Genomic DNA, 27,052 nt, shown 5'->3' on the forward strand with positions numbered 1-27,052 from the left:
GAAGCAGAGTTAAAAAAAAAAAAAAGTATATCTATAAAAGAACGCTATATTCGCTCCCGTCTCGGAGCCTTCGCTAGGTGTCAGGAATACTGTTACTTTGGAGCTCAGTGCCATGGAAACTGGGATCATCAAGCATCACGCCTGAAAAAGCAGGCATTAGCGTTTCATTAGGATGGCAGACACTGCTGACTAACGAGACACGTGCTCTGTGTGCTTTAATGTGTTCTGCAGCCTCATGCAGAGGTCCTCATGCATCTTCAGAAAAACATATCCACCTTTTTCCACCTCAAGTACCGGAACCTTTGGCACTAGAAAACAAAAAGTGTGGTTTGTTTTTTTTGTTTTCTTTTCTTTCATCGACAGTGGTCCTGTCATGTATTATCAAAAGGTTACAGCGGGAAGGGTACTAATGGTACTCAGGGCGGGGCTAGCAGAACGGCTCATTGTTCAAGTGTTCAAGTGATTTCACGAATTACAATGTTACTTTAGGATTATTCTTTTATTTTTCAGATTTTTCGTCAACAACTGGTTGGAATAAAAATCAAAAGATTTCATTGAGCCAACGTTTTGTCTTGTCGTTTCCATTGGCGAAAAAATTTCAAGCCATTTTTTTTTTTTTTTACTCAGCCAAAAAGAGCTGGCTAACTGGACGAAGGAATGATTTTACTCAAAGCTTGACGGTTACTTCATTTCTGCTGCTTTAATTAATGGAAATTTACCACGAAACTCAAGTTCCAGTGGTTCCTGTGGTTTTTTTTTTCTCCTTTTTTTTTTCTTTAAAAAAATGTGCAATGGAAATCCACAATCATCCTAAATTGATTATTTTCTGATATATTTTATTTCATAATTTCACTTATTTAGTCACTCTAGGCATGGGAGATGTGGCAAAATCTAAAACAAACACGCAAACAAACAATGAAAACACGCTACTTGAAGACAATTTCCCAACATCCCATATGTATCACTAAATTATATTATGTACATATCAACTAAACAGTGTTTCTGTTTATTCTGTTCACATTCACTGGATATGAGGAATTGTGCGCTCTGATTGGCTACTCTATTACAAGGCTATCAGCTTATATACTATGAGTAGAGAAAAACAAAATGGCGGAGCGTGTTGCTGAAGCAACCGAGGACGAAATAAAACTCTACTCGAAAACAAAAAAAACCCAAAAATTATCAAGTGTTTAAAAGGAACAGAAATGGCTAAAAGAATATTGTTTTTCAAAAAAAAAAAAACTCCTGTTCCACACCTCCAGCCCAGTCGGTGGCGGTAATGCACCTTTAAGTTGTTTTGGTAACCGCCAAAAAAAAGCCTGAAGAAGAAGACGACTCCAAAAAATACAAAAAAAATAAAATAAAATATGGAATTAAAGTATTTGATTTAAAAAAAATTTCAAGAATTATTATTACAGCATTTTTCACAAATTGCTCCTGTCATTTCGCCAGTTTGAGTACATTATAAGCAGAAATGATTTCGTCGGACATTTTGTATAAAGTTTTTATTGATCAAATTTACAAAAAATTAAAATAAAAATGCTCTGTTTCTCAAAATCCAGTGAATGTGGATGGAATAAAACAGTTATTCCACTCAATCTCGTTGTGTATGGATTACAGCTATCGGCTCATGTACGAGTCGATTTCATGGAATACCTGTTACATAATATAAATACGAAAGTGATTATTAAAAGTTGCATGCTGATTGGTCGAGAAATTCTGACTATTTCTCAATAATCACCTCGAGTTACTTGGCAAAATGGCGGACGATCGCTTCGTCACCATAAGCGAGGAAGAATTACAAATGATGAAAGAAAATGCTGTTCCTAAAAACACTAAAGATGCTACGAAGTTTGGTCTAAAACTATTCAAAGGGAAGGTGGAATTGTGATTTATTTTATCGATTTCAAAACAAAGTATTTTATGTGAGTCGGCGTAGAGAAGTGACGCAAGTCTGCGCCGCGACTTTATTATATATATTACGGTATATGCATACCGCTTTTGAAGATTGAATTATTTTTTTTTAAATAATCACCTGTGTATTTATACTAAGACAATTATCCGCCTCAGACGCAGTGAATAATAACCTCGATGAATGAATATCTTTATGACTCCTATCGATTAGTTATTTACGAATGATTGATTATATGAAGATAAAGAACTGGACAGTTGGTACAAAATTGGTAAAATTGTAATTTTCAGGTCCAAAATTCAGCGACTTGGTTCTAAAAGTATTGATGATACTCGCGGTACGGTCTGAAAAGTCTATAGTGCTGTAATTGGACTTACCGGTATGATCCAGCTGTAATCAGATTCAGTCATGTTGGGTTTTTTTTTGTTGTTGTTAAACTCTGCTGTGCAAGCTGAAAGTGGTGAGAGAAAAAGAGAGAGAGAGAGGGAGGATGAGGAGGAGGAGTGGAGAACATACATGTTTTATGCCCATCTCGGGAACAGCCGGTGTCAATATTACAGTTGTGTGCCATGTCTAAGGTGCCAGGGGAGAGTGACATCTGCTTTGCAGTCACAAACAGACATGGAGCGGGTGGTGCATCCTCAACTCCTCAACACACCATCTTTCAGTCACAGCAGCACCTCTCTCTCTCTCTCTCTCTCTCTCTCTCTCTGTCTCCCAAACTTTTCACTTTTCAGAGTCTTCTTAAGGGACGTACGTGTGTGCAATACAGTGCTTGGGAACTTGGTCCCTATTAAAAGAGAACTGTGTTTCAACCTGAAACCTGTTTACTCCAGATCTATAGATAATACATTAAAAAAAAAAAAGTCGAATCCTACGTTCACAGTAGAAAGTGACAAAGTACGACACAGTGCTGTGATTTCAGCAACAAAGCAAGTCAAGATATTCTCAACTCAATGAGTGCAAATTAGATGTAAAGCAATAAATCCAAGCAAATCATTCCTCGGACCCGTCCCGTGGCACGTGTGGTCTGACGTTTCTTGTCAAAAATGGATGGATGGATGGATAGATAGATGGCGTTAAATGTGTATGAGTGTTTCTGTAAATACTGAGAAATTCGGGATGGACAATTTGGCAACAATGAAGGATGTTGGGTTTTGGTATACATCCTGCCAAGTGAAAGGTCCAGAGCAGAGCCGCGCTCAAATGCGTTTATATTTTTCAGGATACGACGCTAATCACGTGCATCATTTTGTGAGACGTCAACTCTGTGACTGACAGACCAGCTACTGTCTATTCCTGTAGGCTGTAATCCTTAAGCATTTTGATCAAGTGGCTTGTTGTCTAGAGCAGTGTTTCTCAACCACTAGCATCATCTCCCCCCCCCCAAGTTGAAGCTAATTTTTACTCACGGTAGGGTACACAATTGCTGGTTTGCATCCAATGCCACTTCTGCCTGGTCATCGCAATGCTTTGCGATGGGTTATCAATGAAAATGAGGTATTTTGGTGCCTATGCATGGCCATATACAGGCAAGCTGAACGTTGTGGTCACACAGCAGGTGAACACTTGACTGTAACACCTTTGCACACTTGAGTCTGGTGCAGCTCATTGCTCACGGAGATCGTTGTGCACGTGCTTGGGACCCAGTCATTATGGGAAACACCTGATACTGATTTGAGCGCAATCAGCACTCACAGGTATGGATGCTGTTTTCACAGAGACTTTGCAAAGTATTATCATGATCATTGTTTGTTTCTAGCCACAACACTGTTTTAATCCTCTGCTTTCTGATTCTGCTTGTCTTTTGTTTTTGTAAACATCTATCTTGTAGTGTCCTGATCCCCAGATCTTTAACCCAGCCACATATAAAAAGTTGTTCTCCTCCATGCTCTTCCAGGTTTTCATCTGTGTCCATGTAGAATGATGGCTGCACTGCAGCACCAGGGAGTTTGAGATGTTGGGGAACTCAACAGATGGATCATTTTCCAACTCATAGGAAAAAGCCTTCTTTGTTAGTGTGTAAGGATCTAATCCCATTGAGTGATTTCTATAGCCACTTCTTTTGAGTGTACTTCTTGGTTTTAATAACTTGCTTGTTTGCTGAACACAAACATGGCAATAAGTTCTTGTGTTAATGGACCAGACTCCACTTTTGGATCATTAACCCCTTTTGACTGAGAATGACCTGTGTACATGGTTTTGCTTCTGGTACATCCATACAGTTTTAAATACATTACCTACAATTTAAAAAATGTTTTTTTAATTGTATTTATTTAATTCCTGGGCTCCCATTAATACTCTTTACAATAGATTGTTTGATTCTAATAGAATAGATGAGGCAAAATAATTGGGGATCCTTTTTTAATGGGCCCTGACTTGTTACACGTATGAATAGTTGGGCATTGCAGTAGAAAAGGTTGAGAACCCCTGGTGTAGAATTTGGCTTCATCAGTAGACGTTGTTGGTGGACTTGTCTCCTGCAGCATCGGCAATGCTAAATCTACCTTCAATTAGATGTCACATAGTTGACAAATTTTGGGCTTTTTGGCTTGCCATGTCCATTGGTATCAACCTGTTATCGCCCAGGGTCATGTGCGTGAAGAGAGTGGGCTGCCACTTTGTTTCATCATTCTGACTACTCATCACAGTTCATCATGCAGATGTCATTACCGTCACAGAGTTGACATGTAAAAAATGGTAGGCTTCAATTTTCACACACCATGCAAAAAAAAAAACATACCAAAAGCAGTACACACAACCATGTGTACGAGATGTTGTTCTGTTGCCCTCCCTGCCAGATAACACGAGGCAGATAACACGAACGTTGTATCTGAGTAACCGCTGCAACGCTGGGGCTGAATTCAGCACCGTCACAGAGTTGACCCCAAGTTCGTGGGACGCCTACTTTGGCTGAGCTGCAGCCGAAATGATTAAAAGCTGCATCAAATGTTGTTGTATTTTCTTTACATGCACTCATACCCATGACATGCAGAGAGGGTAATCCTGTCTGCTGGCTTTCAATGGAGAAATAACACTGTTAGTTCAAACCAAGGTTGCAAGTGGGTAGGACAAGCCAAGCTGGCCATTTTCAGACTTATTTTGAAATGTCCGAGAGGTCTGCTGATTTTTTTTTTTTCCACAGTAGGTCCCAGGGAGTTCTTGCTGTACGCACAGGTTGTAGATCTCTCCACATTACACAGGCCGAGAGATGGCTCTGGGACACGAATTTCTCGGTATTCACAGAAACACTCATCGAGACCATACGAAGCTTGGAAGAGAATAGAAGAGATTGCTGGTGCCCCTAGTGGGGGTGTATAGCTAGTACAGCTAGCTTGCTTTGCTAATCTAATCCCACAACAAAGCTAGAATGAAATTAAATGAGTAAACAAGTCAATCAAAATTTAAATACATGGTTAAAAGAAAAAAGAAACGTGACGTCTGTGTGTGTTTATAAATCGTACAGCGGGCTGTAGTCTATGCATTTTGGCTACTACTTTTTTCTCATTGGAACAAAAATAAATAAATAAATATCGCACAGTGCACACTCAATAGACAAGCTAGTGACATGAGTGACTTGGCGCTTGCTAGTGTGAACGTAGGTTCAGGGATGTTTAATTCTCTCGATATAAAATATGCATTTTATAGCTTGTGCTATAAATCACTTGGTCCTTTCAAAGACGGGACGAGTTTTTCATGTTCGCAGTGTAGTGCAGCTCAGATGGCGGATCGAAAGCAGCGTAAAGGAACCAGAAATACTTTTTCCTGCTCCGCTGTCGGATTTTGGATCTTTATCAAATCAGAACAACTTAAAGCTGGACTGCCTTTCGATTTCCTAAAGTTGGTGAAATTTAGTTCTCTCTGAAATGTGGTCATTGTGATATATGTTTATTTCCGGAATAAATAATCACAAAATATCAGGCCGTTCTGTTCTGTGGCTGAGAAATTATTTAATTTGAGCGGATTAAAGCAAATAATGTGCATGAAATCGCGCAGTCAAGCAGACAGAGGAAGTCCGTGTGTGTGTGCGCATGCGCAGGTTTATATTTGAGCGTGCACTGACGGTTCCATCATTCTGTTGCTAAACGAACAGCTGATCACACCGAGGTGCTCGCTGAGCGCCGATATTTATTAGTTTGGTCCTACGTTTCCTTTCCTTCGTATATAACATAACGTCTTTTCTTCTCGCTTTCTTTCCGTTACTGTAGTCGGTCTTTCATGTTTCATTCGCACACTCACGTCCTCCATTTTTCTCTCTTGTTTCAAATTTGTATCCCACAATGCCTTGCGTGAACGAGGAAAGCCCACCACGTGACGTGATGCATGATGTAGTATCTTGTATTGGGTCATGGTGAAGCAGGAAAAAATAGCCGAGAATTTAGGGCCCTAATTCATTAATTGTTCTATTTTTTAAAAATGACTAAAAATTGGAAATCTGTGATTCGAATTCAGTAGCTTTCAGTCCACTAAACAAAAATAATTGGGTTTCAGGGAAAATTCTTTTTATGACCTACACTTGAAAAATTTGAAAGGCAGTCTAGCTTTAAGACTTTCTCTCATGTCCGTCTCATCCTCGCACCTTTATTGTTAGGATTAGCTTCATTTGAGAAAATACTATGGTTAAAATATGTGCCACAATTCAGCCTTTTCACGCCCCTCGACCTTTTTAGACTTAGTTTTGAACCAAATGTGTTTTCCGTTCTTTTCCTGCGTGCAGGGGAAAAGTCTGAACAGTGTGGTAATGACGTGGTGTATATACCGGTACCACACATGGTGCGGATAGCAATTAAGTTTGGGAAAGGGGAAAAAAAAAACGCTGGAGTATTCCTTTAAGGCTTAAGAGAGTGTAATCAGCTTTTTTCCCCCAAATGCACATTTTGCTTCCTTTGCTTTCCTTGCAGAAATGTTGCATGCTGATGAGTAGCACCAGTGTGCATTTGGGTTTTTTTTTTTTTGGCTGGTCAGCGAGTTTGACCATTTGAATGTATCTTTCTGGTAAAAGTCAGAAGAAACAGGCCAGTGCTGAACGATGTTCTCTGAAGAGCCATTCTCCTGAGTCATGACTCTCTTTGCACCTGGTGTACCTCGGTGTCGCTGCAAATGCACGCTCGCTCTCTCTCGCTGCTCTTCCAGCCCAGAGGACAGAATGTTTACCGCTTGACTCGTCCCTCGAGACAGTCGATGTGCGTCATGCTATGTGTGTGTGTCTCTCTCTCTCTTTCTCTCTGTGCCCCAGCTCCCTCCCACCCTTCTTTCTCTCCTCTCTTATTCCCCCGTATGCCACATCTCTGCTTCTGTCATTCACGTTCTCGTCTTTCCTTCTCTCTCTTTGGTTTCTCAGTGTTTTCCTGCAGATTCGTTACTGTGGCACTTTACAGAGGAGTGGTGTTTCGATTATTCAGAGGTTTTGTTTACATCCCACTGATGGAATAACAGAGTATGTGGGTTAATGATAGTGATTATACCCTATAAAGCGCTGCAGGACTTTAAAGCCTTCTCGTGGGATTTGCCATCACCTCTGAAATCCTCAACACAACCCCTGATTATCATATTAATGCTGAGAACTGTAATCTAGCCATAATCAACCCAACCAGAGAGCTCACTGTTCTTTCTAATGTACTCTCCCTGCCCGCTTGCAGTCTCTCAAAGGGCGTGAGAGTGCCGGGATCTTCCTTTTTTCACGCTTTAAAAGGACACAATGTAAAGCCTCTTGGCTTGGACTCATGGAGTATTGAGCAGTAATGGCTGCTGGATTTGAACTTTCCACACTTTCCAGCTCTTTGCTCCATTATTCCCTCAATATGCAGTGGATATAAGAAGTGTATACACCCCGCTACAATGATGGTAGGTTTTTCTGACGTAAAAAAATGAGACCACGATAAATAATTTCAAAACTTTTCCCACCTTTAATGTGACCTGGACAACTCGGTTGAAAAACAAACAGATCTGTTACGGGGAAAAACATTTTAAAAAATGTACAATAAGCTGGTTGCATACTGGTTGCTGGTTGCATCAAGGGTGTGCACACCCTTAAACTAATACTTTGTTGACGCACCTTTTGATTTAATTACAGCATTCAGTCTTTTTGGGTCGGAGTCTATCAGCCTGCCACATCTAGACTTGGCAATATTTGCCCACTCTTCCTTGCAAAAGCGCTCCAAATCTGTCAGATTGCGAGGGCGTCTCTTGTGCACAGCCCTCTTCAGGTCACCCAACAGATTTTCAATTGGATTTAGGTCTGGGCTCTGGCTGGGCCGTTCCAAAACTTTAACTTTCTTCTCGTGAAGCCATTCTTTGTTGATTTTGATGTATGCTTGGGGTCATTGTCAGCTTTCTAGCAGACACCTGAAGGTCTCATCTCATCTCATTATCTCTAGCCGCTTTATCCTTCTACAGGGTCGCAGGCAAGCTGGAGCCTATCCCAGCTGACTACGGGCGAAAGGCGGGGTACACCCTGGACAAGTCGCCAGGTCATCACAGGGCTGACACATAGACACAGACAACCATTCACACTCACATTCACACCTACGGTCAATTTAGAGTCACCAGTTAACCTAACCTGCATGTCTTTGGACTGTGGGGGAAACCGGAGCACCCGGAGGAAACCCACGCGGACACGGGGAGAACATGCAAACTCCGCACAGAAAGGCCCTCGCCGGCCCCGGGGCTCGAACCCAGGACCTTCTTGCTGTGAGGCGACAGCGCTAACCACTACACCACTGCGCCGCCCACACCTGAAGGTTTTGGGACAAAATTAACTGGTATTTAGAACTGTTCATAATTCCCTCCACCTTGACTAAAGCCCCTGATCCAGCTGAAGAAAAACAACCCCAAAACATGATCCTGCCACCACCATGCTTCACCATGGGTATGGTGTTCTTTTGGTGATGCGCAGTGGTGTTTTTACACCAAACATACCTTTTGGAATTGTGGCCAAAACATTCAACCTTGGTTTCATCAGAACATAACACATTTTCCCACATGCTTTTGAGAGAGTTGATGGATTCTTTTTTTTTTTTTTTCAAAATTTAGCCAGGCTTGGACGTTTTTCTTTCTCCCCGTGTCCACGTGGGTTTCCTCTGGGTGCTCCGGTTTCCCCCACAGTCCAAAGACATGCAGGTTAGGTTAACTGGTGACTCTAAATTGACCGTAGGTGTGAATGTGAGTGTGAATGGTTGTCTGTGTCTATGTGTCAGCCCTGTGATGACCTGACGACTTGTCCAGGGTGTACCCCGCCTTTCGCCCGTAGTCAGCTGGGATAGGCTCCAGCTTGCCTGCGACCCTGTACAGGATAAAGCAGCTACAGATAATAAGATGAGATGAGAAAAACCTATCATTTTAATGGGGTGTGTACACTTTTTATATCCACTGTAGGTGCCATCAGTTGGTGTCGTTTCCCATCATCAGATGGCATGTCACCATGCCAGGGCACTTTAATTAACCCTGATGTTCTGTTCAGATTTAAAAAAAAAAAACAAAACTAGTAGATATTATTAGTAGTAGTAATAGTAGTAGTAGTAGTAGTAGTAGTAGTAGAGCAATACTTCAGGTGGACTTTATGTGCTTGGTTTAATTATAAACGAGTAGTTATTGCCCGTGAACCTGATTTCCTCTGAATGGTGTTCTTCACAAGGGCTGTGCTGGTCCTAGGGTTTGGCCATACAGCTGCTTGGAATTGGGCAGTCTACCCGAGGAGTCGGGGCCAAATGTAACATTAGCCATTACTGTTACATTTGCACATCAGAGTATAAACAATAGAGACAGTTTACTTGATAGTAACTGAAGCTTTATGTGCAAGGAGGCGAGTTTATATGATGGATCTGTCACCAACTTTCTGGAGCGCTGATTGCTGAGGTCCTGTACAATCGAAACTCTCAGGCAAATGGGGGATGGGATTCCCCGCCATGGCTGTGCACAGTGTGTTAAGCCTCGGTCACAACCGGCCATATGTGCTTCTACGGCCGGTCTATGTGCAAAAAACACAAGAAACGCACGGACGGCGCACGTGTGACATGCTGATTTTCAAGCCGTAGACTGGCCGCAGAGGTTCTTTGTCATGTCAAACAAACTATACGGGCGCTTACGTTTTTTTCAGGTTGCAAGACAAACTTACGGCCAACGTGCGTCTTTCTCCATGAACAAAAAAAACGCAGCGATTTGGGAAACGCCAAAAATCGCACGGCCAAAAAATCGTACGTCCGGTTGTGACCTAGGCTTTAGCGTGAGCATGGAGCCTATAGGAAATGAATAGTATGTTGGATTAGCACTAATCTTATGTTTTGGAAAATCGAAAATGTTGTCTTGGGTGTCATCAATCCATGTGCAAAGTATGGAGTATGTGCGTCCAGCCGTGTCGATTTGCATAAGTGGACAGACAGACAGACAGACAGACAGACAGACAGATGACCTTCCTTTAGCAGTATAGATATATTTTTAAATCATAAATATGATGTTAAGAGCATTTTTAAGAATAAGTAGATACATAAAATAGCAGCGAAACAAAATCCATATATTAATCTTTATAATGGAGATGTAATTTATTGAGACTGTGGGATTGAGCCCTTGCATCATCTGGAACTAAAGAGAGTGATGCAGTGGCGCTTTAGTCTAGGTGTCAGGTTGGAAGTTTCCATGGATCTCTGCCACACACAAACTTCTCCACAGTTGTGGATGAACAATGGTATTTCTGGACAAATCTCCAAACTGGTAACCATGATCATTGGGATATCCGTCCAGTGCTAACAGTGAACAGAACACAAGGGTTAATCCAGATCTCTGTCCACGAATGAGGTTAAAGTCCTGACTTCCCATCCCAATAGTCTTAAAACTGCTTCTCTGCCAGTTACCCCAGCCTCTGGCTACTCTGGCTACATCTCCTTCCCAGTCCCATCGGAGGACCAGCCATGTGAAGGGGAAAAAAACTGTCAATACAAGTTTCTCATCTCATACGAGCTCCATGACTTTATTTTGAAGCCTCTGACTCTCCACTGAGAGGAGCCAGAGGTCATCAGCCACCTTCTGATGTTTAATCACTTGACCACTGCAGGATCGAGTCCTTATTTCTACACCTCCGCAGGTAGTGCTGGAGAGCAGACTGTCCTGTCACTTACATAACCACCTTCCCGCCTCACACAGCATGAGCAGCAGAGATTAAAGATGAGGACGTTGCTCAATCAAGTGGCGTCCCTGGTTTAGTCCTTATTTCTTTATTCAGCATACCAACAGTACAGTACAATATATCGTGAAAGGGTACAACATGGATCGGGTTATTCTCTGGTGTTTTTCTGTCACTTTAAATGTTCTTTGGGCTCAACTTGAGATCCAGTGAAGCAGTAAAGTGGTTAACTGAGCCATAAGACAGGACCCAGATCACTGACAGAGCCTGAGGTCCAAGACTGAAATATACACACCCTGAAAGTCACATCAGTCATTTTCTAGTCCAGTGACGAGCTCGAAATACACGTCAAACACTCGTCCATGGCGGTGTAAACTGGAGCTTTGCTTACACTGCTAAAAGTAAAGGTTCTTTAGAGCAACACCAGACAGAGTCTCAGCAAAATTTCCAGTCCGTCTACTTCTCAAGAACCACAGAAAAAAGACTTAAAATTACCCCGTGCTTTGGAAAAGTCAGATAGGTTTTTTTTTTCTATTATTTTCTTTTCCTGTATAGGCACAGCAAGCAAGGTCACAGTCGTGAGCATGCATTTCTGATTTGCGGTGTCTGCAATACATACACAGGTTTTTCTTTTAATCATTACTTTATAGTCAACATATCAGGTGAAAATTAAATTCAGTTCAAATTGCTTGAAATGGCTCTCATTGAATCCAGAATTGAATGAGCAACGGACTTTTTACAAAATTAAAATTATGTTCATCCGTTCTTGAGATATTACAAATCAAAGATTGAAAAAAAAAGGCTTAATTTTTAGAAAACGGACGTAATATTCTGTCTGAGGGTCACATGGTCCAAAATGGGCCTCATTAACCAATGAGATCAAATGGGTTTTTTTTAAATATATTTTTTCTATTTTTCAAGATATTTACATAGACATTGGCAGGAACATAGATGGTTGTATACAAATACAAAGTTTGAAAAATTTGTATTTAATTAGTATTATGCTAATTGGATAAAACAAATTGGTACACTCAATAAAGAAGTAATAAAAGATGATTTCTAATCCCCTCTTTGTGCTCTGTAGGCCTTTGTACTTCTAAGTCGGGCCTACTAGTGTTTATCTCATCTCATCTCATTACGGTATCTGTAGCCGCTTTATCCTGTTCTACAGGGTCGCAGGCGAGCTGGAGCCTATCCCAGCTGACTACGGGCGAAAGGCGGGGTACACCCTGGACAAGTCGCCAGGTCATCACAGGGCTACTAGTGTTTATATGAAAGAATATAAATTATTATTTTGATTAATATTCACAGCTTTCAAGGCGAACTTCGAAAAAACTGTCTGATCCACATCCAATAAATAATTCACATTAACTGAACTGAAATTGACACTCGCGTTTCTGACTTCGGGTTTTGTAAAATCTCATTCCGACCACTAAGATCTCAATATTTTTCATCAAAACAACTCCAGTTATATTCTAAACTACTTATTTATTTACAGGAATCAGTTTGATTTGAAAAAAAAAAAATAAGTAGGCAAAGCTATGAAAACTCGCTTCAAAGTCTCCCGTGAATCATAACATCAAAACTAGCAGAGGAAAAAATTTCTGAATCAGTGAGAGTGAGAGAACATCCCTATAAAAGTTATCTGATTGATATTCACGAGTAATCCAGTGGGAAACCGATCAGGACAGAGAGAGAGAGAGAGCCTGACTGCTTTCCCGTGACTCAGAAAGAAAAGCACGGGCAGTTTCCCAACGTCCCGCGAGCAGAGTTTTTACTCTGTTGTACCGACTTCAACCTGCCGTTCCTCCCAAAGTCCTGAACAGATCTTAACCAGATACATTTCTTCGGAAAGCAGAGATTATAAGCTTTTTAATGAGAGTATTCACAATAGAAAATATTCAAGAGTTAAGCAATGACAGATTTGGAAACTTTAATGAGTGTCTGCATGCAGAATTTTCACACTATGGCCAGCGAGTGTCTGATATGACTATTGTTTGATCCTCTCTCTTTGCAATATATTGTATATTGTACAATAGAAATGGTTCTGTACATTATAGATCCTCTGTCTTACTTTTTACTCCACTTCCACGTTTCCTTTGTTAGCCGTTTGCGATTTGTGGAACACTGATTGGATTTAATCCTGATTGTTTGCTTTAAAACAACACCTTAGCACCCATGGACTAGCCCCCCCCCCCAAAAAAAAAACACCCATAAAAGCAGACTTGTTTTTTTCCACCTACAACCTAGTTAGAAAACTATCTCAAATTGGCATTAAATCACAACCCCTGGCAACCCTGATGTAATAGAGTAATAGAAGAACTTTCTTAAATTATATTTAAGTGCACGGTGCTTTGCTTTACTTTATTTTACTCACCATTTTTATTGGTGCTTCACAGAATGAAAAACGGTTCCTCTTTTGCATCACTCCGAAGGATCTTTCCTGGAAGGTTCATTCGTAAGCATTTGTGATGTGATTAACATAGCTATATGGTCTTACATTTAGATCCCTCAAAGGTTTTTGTGTTCCTCTTGGAAAAACGTTAAAGTCTTTGTTCAAGTCCCAACGAGATTTTTTTTTGTTTTGTTTCTTTCCAAAGTAGTTCCAAGTTGAAAGCTAAAACCCCTTAACTATCCAGTGAACCCAAGAACTTTTGAAGAACTGCGAGTTCTACGAGTGCATGTTTGAGAAGTGTGCTGCACAAACTCACAAACTCCCAGAGGCTACGTTTACACTAGACCGTATCTGTCTCGTTTTCTTCGCGGATGCACTGTCCGTTTACATTAAGCCGCCTGGAAACGCCTGGAAACGGGAATCTGCCAGCGTCCACGTATTCAATCCAGATCGTGTCAGCTCCGGTGCTGTGTAAACATTCAAAATACGCGGATACGCTGTGCTGAGCTCTAGCTGGCGTCTCATTGGACAACGTCACTGTGACATCCACCTTCCTGATTCGCTGGCGTTGGTCATGTGACACGACTGCTGAAAAACGGCGCGGACTTCCGCCTTGTATCACCTTTCATTAAAGAGTATAAAAGTATGAAAATACTGCCCATTGTGTAGTTATGATTGTCTTTAGGCTTGCCATCCTTCCACTTGCAAGTGGTAAGTGATATGCGCTGGGATCACACACACAGCGGCTGAGTCCCGAATCGTGGCTTGTTCACTTCACTCGCATGCTGTGTGAGCTGCGCAGGGCCGGAGTGCGCACCCTCCAGAGGGCACTCGCTGTTCAGGGCGGAGTGATTTGGAGCGCAGGATGCCTGCGGAGCCGAGCGTATCCGCGTATTGGCGTTGCTGTGTGCACGGCTAACGGTTTTAGTGTAAACGCGAATCGTTTTAAGAACGTTAATCTGATGATCCGCTGATTCGACGTAATGTAAACGTAGCCTAAAATTCATGATCGTTACTTTCTTCCTAATACCTGGACCTTTACCATTTAGCTAAATGGTCTTGGTACTTCATTGGGTTCTTTAAGGATCATTAAGGCTTCTTAGCTTTCAAAAGATTTCTGATAAGGAAACAAGATGTACAATACATAGAATCTTTAAAAGTTCCCTCCAGAACATGACCAAAGAACCTACATTAAGACCACTGTTAAAGCCTTGAAGATACATTTACACTCTTTTGGAGAGCAAAGCAAAGCAGGACACGTGGATGTCTAAGAATCCCGATTTGGAAGATTTTTAATGAGCCATTCTTGAAAAGACAAGCTGGCAAACCCATTCTTGGTTCTTCCTGTCCTGGTGCTGCTTTTACCCGAACGGTAGATGTTCAGAAAGGACGCTGTATCGCTCTGCTTATGGGATTAGGTTTCATCAAAATTCACTTTAGAACACGAGTGAGTCACAGAGCTCTACGTGCATGATGCAGCAGGAGTCAGGCAAGCAGCACCAGCGTTAATTAAAAAACTGGCACCACGAGCTACGTGATGACGCATGACGATACCCAGATCTGAGGTTCCAAGGTTTTCTGTTGAACACGTATACACAAACATACATTAAAAAAAAAAAAATTAAATGATAATACCATGATAAAGTATCTTAAATGAATATTGGTACATTCCTACCATGTAGTTTGGTGTTTTGTTGCATTTTTTTTTTTTATCTAATCTAGTGAGTGATGAAGTGTATTATCTGCCCCTAATAATAAAAAACCTGACCCAACTCATTCAAGGGCTTGGTAATGAGCTCCAGCGCTGAGTCAGGTATGCCTCCTGACAGGAAAAATAAACTGTGCACTTCGGTGCTCCTGTGGGACCGGCGTTGGCCTCTCCTCCGCACCGAGAACATACCGAGCTTCAGAAAAGACGCGAGCGGTTCCTTGCGTAAGCAGTGTTCGCAGCACGGCACGGACTGAGCAATGATGCATGAGATGGGACAGAAGGCAGGATGCCATCACCAGCTGGAACGGGAGAATCGTTTAATTCTCACTGACTTTCCTTGTCCTTAGGTTTTATTTTCTTCCAAGTGTTACGGACTGATTCACGATGCTCCCTCCTTTGTAACAAGAAAGGATGAATGTTGATCCCTGATTTGCTGTTTTTTCTTTTTTTTTTTAACAAATGATGTGTTCATGCTGTTTGATTTCCCATGTTGCTTTGACAGTGCTCTGGGCCAAAAGGGGGCGGGGTTCTGTAAGCGTTTGTCATCGCAGGTCAGTTTGACCCTGTATCAGCACATATTAATAAAAAAAAAAAAGAAAGAAATTTGACTAAAAGCGGCCTGGTGATCTTTGAGTGTGGTGAACGTAAATGCTGTGTTTGTTCATGCAGAGTCGCATTCTCACTGGGAATATCAGGTGAAAATTCAGTCCAAATTGCTTGAAACTGCTCTCATTGAAATCACAATTGAATGCAGAACAACATACACTACCGTTCAAAAGTTCGGGGTCACTTTGAAATGTCCTTATTTTTGAAAGAAAAGCACTGTTCTTTTCAATGAAGATCACTTTAAACTAATCAGAAATCCACTCTATACATTGCTAATGTGGTAAATGACTATTCTAGCTGCAAATGTCTGGTTTTTGGTGCAATATCTCCATAGGTGTATAGAGGCCCATTTCCAGCAACTCTCACTCCAGTGTTCTAATGGTACAATGTGTTTGCTCATTGCCTCAGAAGGCTAATGGATGATTAGAAAACCCTTGTACAATCATGTTAGCACAGCTGAAAACAGTTGAGCTCTTTAGAGAAGCTATAAAACTGACCTTCCTTTGGGCAGATTGAGGTGGTGTTTACATTAGACCGTATCCGTATCGTTTTCGTCGCAGATGCACTGTCCGTGCACATTAAAACGCCGGGAAACGACTCCACAGGCGGAACAGTTTGAATCTGCCAGGGCCCACGTATTCAACTCAGTACGTATCTGATCCGGTGCTGTGTAAACATTGAGGAACAAGGATACGCAGTGCTGAGCTCTAGCTGACGTCGTCATTGGACAACGTCACTGTGATATCCACCTTCCTGATTCGCTGGCATTGGTCATGCCACGTTGGTCATGTGACGCGACTGCTGAAAAACGGCGCGGACTTCACTTCCTGCTATTTGTGTGTGTACGCGAATCGTTTTAAAAACGTTAATCTGATGATCCGCTGATTCGAAATAATGTAAACAGGGCCTCAGTTTCTGGAGCATCACATTTGTGGGGTCGATTAAATGCTCAAAATGGCCAGAAAAATGTCTTGACTATATTTTCTATTCATTTTACAACTTACGGTGGTAAATAAAAGTGTGACTTTTCATGGAAAACACAAAACTGTCTGGGTGACCCCAAACTTTTGAACGGTAGTGCACTTTTTCAGAATTGTTCCTGAGATATTACAAATCAAAGATTGAAGAAACGGCTTAATTTTTATAAACCTACCATAATATTCTGTCTGAGGGTCACATGGTCCAAAATGGGCCTCATTAACCAATGAGATCAAATGTTTTTTTCTTAATAAATTTTCTATTTTTCAAGATATTTACATAGAAATTTGCAGGAACATAGATGATTGTACACTGAAAACAAGTTTTGAAAATTAGTAAAAAAAAAAAAAATTATCCAGATTAGTATTTAATTAGTATTTAATTAGTATTAATTATGCTAATTAGTTTTTTTTAATGTTAAATCGGTGTACACTCTCTTCTTCAAAGTTTCACCAAATGGCTTTATTTGTGCAATATAAAGATAATCTTAACTCTCATTTATACATCACAAAGGAGAAATCAATATTAATTATAAAATATGCATAAATAAGCATTGAATATCATTCACATCTACCATTCTCTATCAAAATAAGTAACAAAAGATTAGTTCTAATCCCCTCTTTGTGCTCTGGAAGGCTTTGTATTTCTCAAAAGTCAGGCCTACTAGTGTTTATATGAAAGAATTTAAATGATTATTTTGATTAATATTCACAACTTTCAAGGTGAACCTCGAAAAAACTGTCTGATCCACATCCAATAAACAATTCACATTAACTGAACGGAAATCGACACTCATGTTTCTGACTTCCAGTTTTTGTAAAATATCATTCCGACCATTAAGATCTCAATATTTTTCATCAAAACAACTCCAGTTATATTCTAAAATAGTTATTTATTTACAGGAATTGGTTTGATTAAAAAAAAAATAAGTAGGTAAAGCTACGAAAACTTGCTTCAAAGTCTCCCGTGAATCATAACATCAAAACTAGCAGAGGGAAAATTTTCTGAATCCTTCATCAGAAACAGTGAGAGAACATCCCTATAAAAGTGATCTGATTGATATTCATGAGTAATCCAGTGGGAAACCGATCAGAAGAGAGAGAGAGAGAGAGAGAGAGAGAGCCTGACTGCTTTCCCGTGACTCAAAAAGAAAAGCACGGGCAGTTTCCCGATGTCACGCGAGCAGAGTTTTTACTCTGTTGTACCGACTTCAACCTGCCGTTCCTCCCAAAGTACTGAACAGATTTTAACCAGATACATTTCTTCAGAAAGCAAAGATTATAAACTTTTTAATGAGAGTATTCACAATAGAAACTATTCAAGAGTTAAGCAATGACAGATTTGGAAACTTAAATTGTGTGTGCAGATGCTTATTTTCACAGCACGGCCAGCGAGCGTCTGATACGCCTATTATCAGAACAATAAACTATTAATTGATGTTTATTACATAACTGTTAATCATAATGAACTGATGTCATTTTGTGTTCACAGAAGAACCAGCATGAAGGTCATGACTTATTATTTTCTGGCGCGCGAACAAAGTCGCTACGTGCCACAATACACAATCCTCCTCCATCTTCTTTTCCTACAAGTTATGACATGGAAAAATCCCGTCTTAGAAGTCATGTATTTCATAAACTGCTCGCTCCACGGCCAGTCTACCAAACTTATTTTGATCATAAATCTATAAAGATTACTCGCCCCAACATGTTATTCAATTCAAGTTGATAATATTAATCCAAACGGTCTTTTTTTTTTCAACTAAGAAGAAAACTTAAATTAAACTCTGCCAGCACTGCCATTTTGGAAATCACATGATGTATTGGGGGCGGCACGGTGGTGTAGTGGTTAGCGCTGTCGCCTCACAGCAAGAAGTTCCGGGTTCGAGCCCCGTGGCGAGGTTAGGTTAACTGGTGACTCTAAATTGACCGTAGGTGTGAATGTGAGGGTGTATTCAGACCAGGATAGTTCGATAGTTCACTTGCTTTGGTCCGAAACAAATGTTTTTTTAATTTTTTCATTTTGGTGTGGTTCGCTTTCACACTGTACATTTTAGTAAGCGGACCAAAATCTGTCAACAAAGCCACGCGCCCTGAGGTCGTTCAGCTATTGGTCAGAGACGACACGCGCACAAAGCGTTAAGTTCAAAAGTAGTCATGGAGGCTTTCCGTGCTGCTATTCTTTTTAATGTCATCAAAGCTATATATTTTTTCCAGTTTTTACTGTTTTCACAATTGTGCGATTACTATGCTGTTGTACAAGTAATTTATCAACGACGACGACAAAGGGCAAGGCGGCTACGGAGGATAGCGCTGATAAGCGCACATCATGTTGTGACAGTTCTGGCTCTTCACGCAATAGATGAATTTCTTTTTTGCGTCGCTAGTACCGCCACTTTTTGAAAGAATGTCCCTGATTTTAATGTAGGTCTGACGGAGTTTCTTCACTTTTAGCCGACATTGTTCTGGGGAGCGTGTGAACCCCTTCTCCTTCATTTTCTCACTGAATACAGCAAACACCTCGGCATTTTTGTGTGTTCTCTCCAAAAGCTCAGATATGTGGACATCTGCCCATATATCCACAAGGGTACGCGTTTCTTCCTCGGCCCACGTTTGCCCCCTACTCATGTTTAGTACTCGCCTACCACTGGTGACTGAACGACCCTTGACAACCGAAACAGTGTTTGCACTTTGCAGTGGAGTGTCAAGACTCTGTTTCCCATAATGCTCAACAAACGACGGAAGCTCCCGAGGTACAAAAAAGCAAAACTGTCAGATTAGGTCCGGTCTGCTTTCACACCTCCAAAAGATCCGCACCAGGGTTCCTTTGGTCCGGACCGAGTCCAACCTTGCAGCTCGGTCTCAGTCCGCTTGTTTGGTCTGGACCAGAGTTCGATGGTTTGTATTCAGACCAACCCAAAAGGTCCGGACCAAGGGAAATTTGGTTCGTTTGGTCGTTTGGTCCGGACCAAACAACGTAGGTGTGAATACGCCCTGAGTGTGAATGGTTGTCTGTGTCTATGTGTCAGCCCTGTGATGACCTGGCGACTTGTCCAGGGTGTACCCCGCCTTTCGCCCGTAGTCAGCTGGGATAGGCTCCAGCTTGCCTGCGACCCTGTAGAACAGGATAAAGCGGCTAGAGATAATGAGATGAGATGAGATGAGATGAGATGAGATGATGCATTGCTGTGCGCTGATTGGTTGAAAAGTGAGTGATGTTGAATTCCTCTGCAAGAAACCACACACCAATGTTTTGAACGTGAACTGTCAAAATTAGGGAACAAAAACAGGACAAAAAGGCTCACAACACACCATGTCATGGTATGGAAGGGTTGGAAATTAAACAAGTAGTACACAAATTTTATAGGTAAAACAGCACGGTGTGTAAGGGTCAAGAACATCGTTTCAAGCTTTGGCCAATCAGCACACAGGAATGCAATTCTTGGGTTTCATGTGACATCACATTCACCTCATTAGTTATTCAAAACTTTAGCTGGTGGTCTACCAAAGCTCAGTTGACAAAGTGTTTGTACAGAGAAGGTGCATTGCTCGCATGAAAAATGCCTTACAGTCGCATTGTTTTAGGTTGTTTGAATTGATCAAACTGTGAAACTGATAAAAGTTTCTTCAAGGTTCCCCATGAACTAATAAAAAAGGGTGAACGAACGCAGGATTTCACAAAAAGACGTCGAGAAAGGTGGCTTTCGAACCTCTGACTGAAATCGAAGGGAGCCGAGTCGAAGCATGCTCGAGTTTCACTTGGTGAAAGGTTTGTATTTCCCTCTCAGCTCTGTCCTTAGTGTTTTCCAAGTACTTTTCTTGCTATGTGTCGTTATTTGACGGTACTTTTTTTAGTCCCAAAGTGCTAAAGTCCCCAGCTGTTTCTTTGTTTACTCCTCACTCCTCACAAAGTCCGTATGCATGAAGGTTATGACAAAATTCTTACCCAGCCGTACAGTTATAATGCGCCGCGATCACTTCTTCTCCGTCTTGTTTAACTAAGTTCCAGGTCTTTAAAGGGGTTTCTGATGATCTTTGTGAATGATTTAGCTGAGAGATAAGAGCTAACACAAGTGAGAATCAAGCCAACTGTTGTTTCTTTACACTTCAACTTGCAGTGCTTCTTTGTAAAGATGCAAATGAAAAGCTTAAAAAAAAACTTACACGGGCAAAAACAATCCAGGATTCATTGGGCAGCGACTTGATCCTGAGGTCCTTTACCCAGCCACGTACAAAAAAGTCGTAAGCCTCCATACTCTTCCACGCTTTCATCTGTTTTGCGGTGTAGAAGGACGTCTGCAACACCAGATAGTTCGAGATGTCGGGGAACTCGACTGAAGGGTAGTTTTCGAGATCGTATGACAAATCCTTCTTTCCCAGACTGTAGGGGTCGATTCCATTGCACATAGCAATCTTCTGAATAGATCTAAAGCCAGCAGTGGCTTCTAGATTATGAGCATACTCTGATAAGTTATTGCTAGTTGTTTGCACTACAGCAGCCGTTTTGGTTTGCTAGACCACCAGCTGTTTTACCGGAAGTGAAATCGCGAAGAAAAGTCACATGACTGAAACCCAAGAATCAGGTGATTTTCAATCATGGCGGCTCTGGCGGAGTAGACAAACTTTTCGGCTCGATTCAGAAAATCATTAGCAGGGGACACTAATATTGATTTAAACTTGTTGAAATTTTGATTCAGGAAACCTTTTGTTGCTTTGTGATTAAACAGAGACCGACAGATTGTATGTGGATGCATGATAGCATTCATGAATTACAGCTTCGGGGATTTTTCCGTGTCATAACTTGTAGGAAAAGAAGATCAAGGAGGATTGTGTATAGTAATATGTAGCGACTTTGTGCAAGAATAGTTCAGAAGGATTGCTTTGGAGTCTTTAATGTTGCTCAAACCTTTTATTAGCACTTGTAGTAGCTTGTATTTGTTCTAATATTTATATATTGTGCTGCTGGTAAGGGATATTTAGGACTTGACTGATTGATATATACTTTATTATCCCAAAGGGAAATTTGTCTTGGACTCATGCACTGCATACAATGCTCAACGATCTCATCTCATCGTCTCTAGCCGCTGTATCCTGTTCCACAGGGTCGCAGGCAAGCTGGAGCCTATCCCAGCTGACTACGGGCGAAAGGCGGGGTACACCCTGGACAAGTCACCAGGTCATCACAGGGCTGACACATAGACACAGACAACCATTCACACTCACATCTACGGTCAATTTAGAGTCACCAGTTAACCTAACCTGCATGTCTTTGGACTGTGGGGGAAACCGGAGCACCCGGAGGAAACCCACGCAGACACGGGCGGAACATGCAAACTCCGCACAGAAAGGCCCTTGCCGGCCACGGGGCTCGAACCCGGACCTTCTTGCCATGAGGCAACAGCGCTAACCACTACACCACTGTGCTGCCATGCTCAACAATTAAAAAAAAAAACTTACAAGACAGACAACTCAATATATATAACACATAACAAACAAACAAACAGACAACCCCCCCCCCAAGATTGCACCCTTCCCATAAACACCATGGCACCATTGCATAGTGACTACAGCCGCAGGCAGCATCAATCCAACAATCAAAATCTCACAAGACAGACAACTCAGCATAAATAACACATAACAGACTGACAGACTGACCCCCCCCCCCCCCCCCCAGAATGCACACTTCCTGTAAACACCATGGTACCATTACACAGTGACCACAGCCTCAGGCCGCATCATTTAAAAGTTTGATGGAAGTAGGCACAAATGACTTTCTAAAGCGGTTCAGTTTACAGTGTGGAACTCTAAATCGTCTACCTGAGGGCAAAAGTTCATACTCTGCAAATAGAATATGTGATGGGTCAGTCAATATCCTCTGAGCTTGCCTAAGAAGAGATTGATCATATAAAGTTTGAAGGGACTGGTAATCCTTCCTACCCATAACCTTCATGGCCTTTTGAATCAGACGGTTGAGCTTTATGTGCTATATGTGCTTATACTTTATGTGCTATAATCAGCCTGTTTAGAGTCATTCGGGGCAAAATTTTTGTTTTCTCCTAATGAGGAAAAAGTTGCATCCAGTGAAATCTGATTGTAAAACCAGCTTACGTAATTTTATCATCAGATTCATCCTTTCCGACCAAAGCCTCACGTCTACTTTGGAGCAGAATTATTATAGTTTTGAAATTTTCATTAGGTTTTATGCAATCATGCATCATCTGTTGTTGTCCGTCCACAATTTACAAAAATCGCTACTCCTCCTACAGGATTGACTGGATTTCGATCAAACTCACAAACAATGTTCCCCAGGTGGGTGTGCATAAAAGTTGCCAGGATAGTGGTGCCACGTGTTATATTTAAGATTTTATGGGTGTCTGAAATTTTTGGGTGACTCATCATCATTTAAAAGCTACTCTTCATAAACTGCTGGGGTGTTTTCACTGAAACTCACAACCCAGAAGACTCTAAAGACATATTCCAACAAGAATTGTTTGCCAGGTGGTGCCACCTACTATGGCTGTGGCCACAGAGGGCTCATGTGCAATTTCACGAAAATCGCTACTCCTCCTACAGGAGTGATCAGATTTTGAACAAACGCATATGGAATGTTCCCCAGGTTGGTTTGTATAAAAGTTACCAAGATGGTGGCACCACCTGTCATATTTATGATTTTATGGGCGTTCGAAAATTTTGGGTGACTCGTCACACCAGACACGACTGTTCATAAACTGCTGGGATGTTTTCACTGAAACTCACCCAGAAGACTCTAAAGACACATTCCAACAAGAATTGTTCACCAGGTGGTGCCACCTACCATGAATGAGGCTACACAGGGGTCGTGCAATTTTACAAAAATCACTACTCCTCCGAGAGAATTGATCAGATTTCAAACTCACACACAGCAACAGTGGCCGGTATGAGCTCCAGCCTCACTGAGGCTATTTATTATTATTTTTATTTCATTGTTCAGTTTGTTTGTTTTTTTTTATTTCAGTTTAGCTTCAATTAGTTTTACAAGTCCATATGTAGTTTTAGTTTGTTTTTTATTTTGAGGAATTGACTATTTTTAGTTTAGCTTTTTTAGGGGGGTGTCTCAACTTGCATAACTTCCATACTTATACTTGCTATTTTGACTGCATAAGCGCGTTCACACTGACAAGTATGGCAACATGCTGCGCACTACGAGACCCACATTCTGCACTCAAAATGCTCAAAATGTTGAGTGTGAAACACTGCACACTTCTCACCCTCAGAGGGCGCCATCTTAGGTACGTAGTGGAAGGGGAGGGCCCATGAATCAATTTTCAGCCAATTAGAGGAGGGCGTATCATCAACGTAGATAACAATGCAATTTCAAAGTCGCATGAAATATCTACCAAGGAAACCTACAACCAAAGAAAATGAAAAACACATTCATTTTGAAGAGGTAACCAAAAACAGCTAGCTGATATATTGTATCAGGTGACGCAACAATCATGGTTAAATGTTGTGATCATCATTTCTGGTAAGTCTTTGATATGTGTTTGAGACAACGCTACCCTGTTGAAATTCATGCACTCCACAACTATGAACATATTGTACTAACAGAAGTATACAAATCAAGACACGGCTCCATTTTTTTCAGACACTGCACATTAGGGTGGTCCTCAAATATATGCCAAAAATAAAAATTTGACTTTCTTAAGGTGCTTCCTCACTAAGTTGTTCGGCTTGCTGAGAAAACATTTTGTGCAAAATTTTATTTTGATACGACTATCCTAACCACTGCCACACACAGGTTGAAATTTGTACTATTTGAGCATATGTATTTGCGAAAACCAACAAAAAGCAATGTGCATGTTCACCTAAGCAATACATATTGAAAAATGACAAACAGGAGTCCAAGACAAATAAAAACAATATTATGTGCCACTGTTCACATATTTGTTTAGATCAAACAGTCATAATGGGTGGTGTTTTGTTACGATTTCTTGGCTTCCGGGAACTGACGCCGATGCCATTCCACTACTTGCAACAGGTATTGCCGCTGCTGCTCATCTTTTGTCAGGATTTGATTATAGTCCTGGATTAGTGCCACTCCTCTCTCAGCAAAGTCATTGACCACAGCAATACCATGCAGGGCCTTCTTTGATGACTGGAATGATGGGTCCTCCTCCCACTCTGAAGGGTCCTTGACGAGGAAGTCGGTGTCAATGTTGAATGCCTCAAAAATGTCACCCGAGGCAGGTGTAACAAAATCTGCCACAGTTTTGTTTGCAACGGCTTCCTTCGCCTCTGTGTCCACTGTTGCACGTGGCTGATTATCATCATCCGCTTTGTCTTTCAGAGCAGCCATGATCCCACGCTTTTCATCATCTGTGATGCTGCTGTCAAATAGGGCAAGTCTGGCTAGGTCCTCACTCAGATACCAGAGGTGTCTGGCAAACTTCTTGCTGGTGGCTTTCGCAATATCAGAATCAGGATAGGAGACCAGTCCCTTCAGGAATGACAAATCATCAGCTGGAGCAGTGATTGCAGATGGAGCACTGAACCAGGCCTTGACATACAGTGCTCCAGTGAAAGCTGTGAAGTGTTTCAGGCCAGAGATTTCCTCAGTAGATAACTGAAACTGGTTTCTAAACAAAAACATCTTGATTGCATAGATGACATGTTCCATCCACCTGGCATGGTGGAGGGCACCAGGCTGCATGAACCTGAGTCCACTTGGAGGACAGTCACCAAAGAGAATGATGGTGAACTCTAGAAGTTCACGGTAGTCATCTCGTGGTTGGGCACATTCCAGTTTCTGGATGCAGAACAACACAATCTGTTCCTTGCTGCTGAAAAATACTTCAGCCAGAGCTGAGTTCACTGAGTTCAAATCACTAGGCGTCATGGGCTCAAACTTGGTCAATATGATTCCAGCTTGACCTGAACTTCTTGAAGATGGCTATATCTGGCCCAGAGGATGGGCCAAAGCATGTCACAAATGCTGCCTGTGCTATCAGTTCAAGAATGTGATGGCGGCATGCAAACTGATAGAGCGGGCGTCCCAGTTTTTGCTGTAGCAGAGTACAGGCACCAAGGGCTGAGCCAGTATTGCTGGATGTAGTATCAAAGCTCATGCCAACAACCTTGTCTGATGACTCCCAATCCTCAAGGCTCCCACCATCATCACTCCCGCCATGCAAAAAACAGGGCTCACGTGGCAGTGGTTAATATTATTCAAATCACTTGAAATTTTACCCAATTTATTTTTTCCCCAAGTGGAACAAGAAAATGAAGTAGCACCTTTAAAAAGTTGAAGTTTGTTTTTGGGGACCACCCTACTGTACATGATGCATCATCTTTGAAGTTTTATGGCAGCTGGGATTACTGCCACCTTCTGGAACTGGTGTGTTAATGTCCCGAGGGGGGAAAAGAAAAAGAAAAAGAAAATAATTTTACCTGCAATTGGATTTCATTTTAGTTCACGTTGCATTCTTCATTTCTAGTTTTTTTTAGTTTAAAAAAAGAAACAGTCTTTTTTTATTATTTATTTCACTTAATGAAATTACCAGTGGTGAACTGTTACTATTAGAGCTGGGACTTGAGCTCAGCCAAAACTCAGCCAGACACCAAAAAGGCAACAGGGCAAAGGATTTTGTAAGGGATTAGTGGCAGGCTGCCAGGTCACTCTGTTGTGTGTTGCTGTTGATGTTGATTTTAAAAGTAACTCAGTAAATTACACAGGGAAATGAATACTTAAGTCTGAGTGAAAAATACTGTAGCAAGTGTGCAGCATTGAAGAAGAGTCTGGAAACAGAAATCTTAGTGTGGCAGAAGGGGCGTGGTCAAGCGTCGGTCTGTGAATGGAGGGCGGAGTCAGGGAAGGTAAGTGGCAGAATCACTGCACCTGATGTCAGTTAACCTGTGTTTGTGTGTGTCTTCCCAGTGACCGCGCCCTATAAAAGGAGAGAGAGAGCAGAGGAAGGGAGCTCTCTCCCCAACCAGATGACTTATGTGTGTGTGCGTGTCTGTGTGGCTGGGAGATTGTAGACACTGAGAAGTGCAAAAATAAAGAGTTTTGGAAACTCAGTGCTGGCCTGCCGTACTTCTGTGCTCCACCCACCCGCTCGAAGTTCTACAGTGGTGCCGAAACCCAGGAATCAGAGCACAGAGGAGAACAGCCCCATGGAGTCCTCCCCCTTCGCGGACCTGATCCACGCCCTCGCCACGGCCCAACAGAGCCAGCACTAGGCACTGGTCACCCTCCAAAAGGAGCAAGAGCAAAGGTTCGAGGCCCTGGTGCTGGCGCAACAGGAAGATCGTCAGGCGTTCCAGCACCTCCTCGCATTGGCGGGGTCCATCACCTCCA

Source organism: Neoarius graeffei, chromosome 16, assembly GCF_027579695.1.
Source record: "Neoarius graeffei isolate fNeoGra1 chromosome 16, fNeoGra1.pri, whole genome shotgun sequence".
Taxonomy (NCBI): domain Eukaryota; kingdom Metazoa; phylum Chordata; class Actinopteri; order Siluriformes; family Ariidae; genus Neoarius; species Neoarius graeffei.